The 7,469-nt window shown below is 27.4% G+C and overlaps 1 pseudogene; it reads left to right on the top strand.

Annotated features, from left to right (window-relative positions):
* The first annotated feature begins 3,758 nt into the window (after positions 1–3,758).
* On the top strand, positions 3,759–7,184 carry LOC114172819 (annotated as a pseudogene).
* The last annotated feature ends 285 nt before the right edge of the window (positions 7,185–7,469 follow it).

Consider the following 7,469-nt stretch of genomic DNA (forward strand, 5'->3'; position numbering starts at 1 on the left):
AAATAACTAATTGTTTTATTTTTTAATTAAGTTAAGACGATGTTACACATATACAAAAATGACCAATAGTATACCTAATAAGTGGTGTTAATCTGTATATCTCTATCTATAACATTAAAATATATAGCAATAAATTTATCTGCTGTGATGAACCTGCAATGCTTTAATATGTGTACTGAAGAATAGTTGTTGTTTTTTTAGTAAAGTTCTCTTATTCATTATTATTTTTTTACTTAAGTACATTAGTTTGATTGACAAAACTTGTTGCTATTATATTTTCAAGGACCAAGCAACCATTTGGGATGTAATTGTTGTTATTCCGTGAATTTATGTCTTAAAAAGTACTTTCATATTGGAGATACTTTAAATAAAAGTTATTAAATATATAATGAATAATCATGTTATTTATATACATATAATATGAATTACCATATCACAATTTAAATAAATATAATGATTGAATCTGAAAATTTTGATAATACTAAAAAATAGAGAAGAGGTGTGAATTGCATCGGAAGTTATCCATAATGTAGATTCATTATTAACTACATACACTAAAAAAATAACAATTTTATAATTATTTGGAATTGGATTCATTTTATGAAGAGAATATCATTAATGTTAAAAGATAATTATTGACAGACAGCACGTGCATATTTAGTATATTAGTAGTGATGTATTATATATGTTCTTTTCTTTTCTATTCCTGTAATTAATAATAATTGGACATAAAAATAATTTAGGTTAATTATATTTCAAGTTCTTCATAAATTTCATAACTTTTAATTGAATATTTGTAAGTTTATGTTAACTTTGCGAGTTAACTATTATCTTAAACGGTTATCTTAAATATCATCATATAATATTTATATCTTATTTATGAGAGATCATAATAAAATAATTTTATTCAAAGATATATGATATTTAATGGAAATTAATTTTAAATTTAATTAAAATTATTAAAATATAAAATACAAAATATAAATTATAAAAATATTAGGTATGTAACTATTAAATTATGAAATATAAAATTATAAAGTTAAAATTTATAAAAATAGAAAATTCAAAAATTCAAAAATTATAAAAATAGATAATTAAAAAACTACAAAACTATAAAATCACAAAAGTATGAAATTGTAAAATTGTTATGAAAATATCAAATTATCGATTTGTAGACTTTTTAATTTTGTATTTTTGTAATTTTATAGTTTTGTATTTCATAATTTTGTGGTTAAGTATTTTATACATTTTAAAATTTAAATTTTGTATTTATAATTTTATAACATTAATTAAATTTTAAATAATTTTTATCAAATATAATAAATCTTTAAGGGATCATGTTTACTTATAATAAAATATTATATAATATTATATGATAATATTTAAGCAAAGTGAGAAATGCAAAATATGTCTCACATCGTATAATTAAAAAAACATTTACATGCAAGATTTGAAAATAATGAAATTTGTCATGTACTTAAAACATAATTCAGTAAAAAAAATTACTAAATGTATAATTTTTTATATTAGTTCAATATAAATTAATTAATTTTAAAAGAAATAAAATTATGAAAAATAAGTATAATATCAAATATATATATATATATATATATATCAAATATTTATAATTATATAAATTTTAAATTAAAATACAGTGAATAATATAAAATATCAGGATAAACATAAATAAACTTTAATTACAAACAAAATAAAGTTGTTAAAATAAAAAATATTTGAAAAAAATTAAAAAATATTTAAAAGTATTTTAAATATATTAATTTCTTTTCCTAAAATTTGATAAATTTTTTCTTATATATTAATAAAAATTACATTAGATAAAATTTATTTGTCTAGAAATATATATTATCACTCAATTTTGAATTGAGGTTGTAAAAACATATAAATAGTCTTTACGCGGATAAAATATACCTTTAAAGACTTTCACAAATAACTCACATGTGTTCTAGCAATATTCAAACTGAAATATTCATTATTTAGATATCGTTCCAAATTAAGATTGTAAAATTATGTCTTCAGAAGACATTCATAAAAAATGTGTTAAATAATAATAAACGTAATTAATTTACTTCATATATTATCCTGATTATATTATATTTATAGTATCTAAATAAGTATGAGCAGATGAATAAATTACTTTATTTAATTCTCTTAATATTTTGTTAAAACTTAATGTTATCTATGCTGACTGAAGACAATCTCTAGTTAGATGACCAAGAAAATTTTGTATGTACATAGTTCACTTACATTCCAGGCTTGATATGTGATAAATTTCAAATTTTTAAGATATCAATGCCATTTCAATATATAATAAAAATAAAATTTATATTTGTTTTGTCATCTCGTCCATAAGTATATAAACTAACCATAAAACCATGGAAAAATTAATTTATTAGCTACAGTACCAATTAAGTTCATGTTCATTCTCTTAATAAAAGATGAAGTTGTACCTCTATCCATCCAAGAAACCTTAACTTAAGTTTATTTATATTTTTAATAACACACGTTTCTGTTATGATAATAATATGCATATGTACGATCAGTGAAAAAGGATAATAATAATAATAATAATAATAATAATAATAAAACAAAAAATCACAATCAGGCATAACTTCAACTGTTTTGCATACTCCAATAAAATTATTCACAGGGAAGTTATATCTATTTTTAAAATAATGTCTTTTTAATCATTATTGTTGATTCAATATAATTTATATATTAATTTGGATGGTATAAATGAATATTAGTTTTCAATCACGAACTGAAGCCATTTAACAATACATTGATTCCCAATTAAAGAAATAAAGTACAGATTATGAAGACTAATATTTTTCACCTATTCAATTATGGTTTAACAATGCATTAATTTTCACTTTTATATCAAGAATCAAGTAACCTAACTTAATATCAAACCATAATAGTTTAGCGCCTATAAGGATTTCACATGGACCCAATACAAAGTACCCATTTAACATGGTCCAATACAAAATAGTCTAAAGTATAAAAATAAACAGACTTAAGGGTCTTTCTTCTTGTACCTCCAAAATTTTTTCTACACCTCTAAACTTTTTTTAAATTTCCAAAAAACCCTTTGACTATTTAAGAAAATCCACAGACACCACACCCCCAAAATTATGTTGACTTCCGGAAGTCGACTTCCGTTATATATATATATAAACAGATTTTCACTTCCGTTTATATATATATATACAGAAGTCCGAATTCCGTTTATATATATATATATATATATATATATATATATTTAACTTTTTATTTTAATTTAAATTATTTTTCAATTTTTTATTTAATATTTTTTTAAGTGATTTTTTTTAAAATTTATATGTTTTATAATTTTTAATACGTGTTTTTTAAAAATTGAAATAAAATAAAAGTTAGAAAATATAAATTTTAAAAAGAATTAAAAATGTTTAAAATTGATTTAATTTTACTTACGGAAGTCTACTTCCGTAAAGTTTTTTGACTTCTGGAAGTCGACTTCCGGTGATATATTTTGACTTCTGAAAGTTGACTTCTGATGATATATTTTGACTTCTGAAAGTCATATATTTTGACTTTCGGAAGTATTTTTGGGGGTGTGATGTCCGTGAATTTCCTTAAATAGTCAAAGGATATTTTGAGAATTTAAAAATATTTTGGAGGTGCAGAAAAATGCTTGGAGGTGTAGGAAGAAAGACCCCAGACTTAATCGCAAATGTAATTTTCCTAATCCATAAATCCTCACACCAAAAATAACAAAAATAAAAATGGCACAACAATAACGCTTTGTGTCTTGGTTACTCCTCCTCCCTCCTCTCCAACAAGTCCCTCAGTCTGTTCTAGAACCTTCCCGGCGTCGTCTTCAGCGAAAACGTGAAACCCATCCAAACCCTCGAAATCATAAAGCGTAGACAAGATAAAAGTGTTGGAGGCAAGCCTTACTGACAGAAAGAATGCACAATTACTATTTTCTCATTACAGATTTACAATTGCTAGATAAGGGAAACGCTATTGAACCTGCATTGGGAAGAACTGAATTCACATCTCTTGGAAGAACACCGCCACCGGATGCCGCGAAGAAGAACCGACCCGTTACTTCGAGCCCTACTCAGAACCATCAAATTCAAATTATGATTTACGTGACGTGAGTATTGGAAAGAAATTTAGGATTAGGGCTTGGAATTTTTCATTATTTTCTGCAATTCCTTTTTTCACCTTTTAATTCATGTACTCTTCTCTGTCATTTCATTTTGTTTGAATAGAATTTTCAGAAATTACGTATTTTTAATAAAATAATAATTTTTTTTGTTAGAAATATATGATTTTACTTTAAGCCACTGCTTGCTGTCGAGTAATTTATTAGCAAAAAAATTAGCATCGCAACCTGATCGGAATTTCACGTTGTCTGTGCCCTGTAATGAGTCTAACGATAAATCTTTTTATACACATTGCAGGATTTTCGGGCCTGGTTGCTAGTGTTAGCAAGACTATCTACCTATAGCTTAAGCTCTTGGCCAAAGTATTTTCCTGGTAATTTCTTGTTGCTGATTAAATTGCCCTGGCTTCGTATGTATGTAATGAAATATTTTATAAGGTTTTCTGATACTGGTTTTCTGTTTGGCATGGCAATGCTGTTAATGATTAATTCTTTTTGTTATGTTTATTATTTTTGCATTGTGGTTTTGCTTAACAACTTGTATATGTAATTGTTGCGGAGTTTATAGTTTAAGATGCTAAGATAGATAAGCTGGGGCAATAGGGGGCTGTTTAGGATCCAAGCTGTGAATCTGATATGATATGTTATCCCTTAGCCACGTAAGGTAGTGGATATGAGCAATTAGATTCGTACCCAGCAAGGTCCCACGAAGCTTAGAAATAGGCTGTACACCTTATTAGGACCTTCCAACAACAGTTTGTTTAGAAGCTACGAAAATGAATATTGCTAGTTTAAAAGATAGCCACAAGTTGATCATTAATGCTCTCACTCAAGATAGCCACAAGTTGACCAAAGTAAACTGTAATTTTAATTTCGTAAGAGTATATTTCAAACAAAAAATATATTAAAATACATAACATAATAATTCAATATTATATGATGTTATGAATAATTTTTTATATTTTTTACTGTAATATTGTTATTATATTAGTTGATAATATTATATACTATTTTAAATATTTTTTATATTTTTCTAGTATTATTATCCTTTTATAATTGCTACATTATCCTTTTTCTAGTTGATAATGTTATATTTTTTATATTTTGCTTTACGTAAAAAGGAAGTTGTTGGACTTAAACTGAGGCCAACAGTCCACTAATTTGACCCTAATATGACCCATAGCTTGGGCCAGCCCTATCAATGTAGCGGAATAGAGAAAGGAAATGGGAGAGTACCATGGCAGATTTTCAATACAATGATGAATGCACTCATTTGTATGATTGAACGTGTGTTAGTGAATGCAGTTATTGGTACCCGTTATTGTTGAATTTGATATTAAAAGAAACAAAATTTGCATTATTCTTGAGCATTTGTTAAGAGTTTAAATGTAATTGAAGGGACGCAACATGGAAAGTCCTCACTCTGTGAACAGTCCAAGAAGAACTCTCAGTCTGTCAAAGAAGCGGAGGGCAACTGTGTCCTTTTTTGACCCTGAAGACAAAACCTCTGGCTTCGGATTGTCTGGCGATCATGGCCCTAAGCCTTCTGAAGTTTATGGTTTTGTAGGTTCTATTACCACTATTGTTGCTACAGGTCTTCTTCCCTTTTATTCTGCTCTTCAGAATTTTAACCCTATTCTGTCTATACTCTCTTATATATGACTTTCTATAGCAATATTATATGTGATGATTGTAACTTTTAGTTAGCAACCAAGTTTTTCATGATCCTCATATGTGATTTTGACTTTTATTGTATTTTAATATTTCGTTTGTGAATAGTTATTTTCTTCATATGGGCATATGGTCCAAAATCATGGCTATAATCTGCTGGCATCTCGTACTATCCTAGCAGGTTAGACATCTCCACTCCTCTTGTTATTTGAACCTATGGAAAGTGTCAGATGTAATTGTTTGGGTGCACAAAACAATAATTTTTTGTCGAGAAAACCTGAAGTGAGAAGTTCTGGAGTGTTAATTTTAAGGTTTACAAAAAACTCGGTCATGGTGCATGAAACAATGTCAATTTAGCTGTGTAGTAGGGCTTTTGGGAAGGGATGGAGGGTATTAAGCCCAACTTTTTCCTTTAGAGTCTTTAATAGTGAATATATATGGAAAAAGGATTTCAAATCACCTGTTTATGTAAACAATGAGAATTTTGCATCAGTTTTTGCTTTCGAGATCATAGAGTGGGGAACTTAGTTCGCATATGTAGGAAAAAAAATTATTTTCGGGTATTGGGCTTTTCAGATTGTTTGTGTGACAAAATGTTAGCAAAACAACTTCTGGCTTTTCAGATATTGGGCTTTAGCAGTACCAACATATGTGATGGTGACCATTGTTTTGATGTTGGGATTCTACATTGGCCTTAACTTCATTTCAACACCTTCCCCTTCTTCTTTAAACACAGTTTTTGGTGAGTTCAATGCCAAATTCTTCAGTGACACTTGTGCTTAATTTTGATTTGGACATGTTAGTAAACAACACAAGTTTGATTTGTTGAGGCTCTGCTATCAGTTTTCTGATAATTGATATGAACATCTCTTTGTTCAGATGAATTCAGTAGAGATCCTTCGAGTAACGAGTGTTCTCTAGAAGATGAAAAACCCATCAATCCCATTTCAGATATCGGCCTTGACAGAATCAATGATATCATGTTCAATAATGCAACCTAACAATCACACATATCTCCAATGTTGTTATGGTAGGAATTGCTATCAAACAAGTGTTGCTAATTTAGGTTATTGTAGGAGAAGTTATAACTACAGAGGTGAAATTTATTGAGTTGGTGTTGTGAAAGAATGATTTCATTCTATCTTACTGTAGAACTTCCTTTTAATGCTTATTTTTTTAGGTCTAGTTTTTAAAAGCTTTTGTCTACTTATTTTAGAGTTTTGAACCTTGCTACTTTATGAATTGGTGGTGAAGAGTTGTAGAGAAGGAAACGGCCTCTTTGTTTATGGGGGTAATATTATGTATCTGACTCATATCCCAGAACTGTGGTTGTATTTGTGGACATGGTGCTCACTGTGAATTATCAGGCCACAACGTATCTGACATAACGTCTACTTGAACACGCCCAATGCCCAAAATATGGGAAACGGGGATATAACCTTTATGTATGTAATGTGACAAATTTCAATTAAAGATTTATGTAGTTTAAACTAAGGAAACAAATTTATTACAGTTTTCTGCAATAACAACATTATTCACTATATAATTCTAAATACGATAGCTACGTGGAAACAAGACTAAAAAGCGAATCATGCTTTATGTATGATATAAATTGCTTTTTATTTTT

The sequence above is a fragment of the Vigna unguiculata genome, unplaced genomic scaffold, assembly GCF_004118075.2.
Source record: "Vigna unguiculata cultivar IT97K-499-35 unplaced genomic scaffold, ASM411807v1 contig_697, whole genome shotgun sequence".
Taxonomy (NCBI): Eukaryota; Viridiplantae; Streptophyta; class Magnoliopsida; order Fabales; family Fabaceae; genus Vigna; species Vigna unguiculata.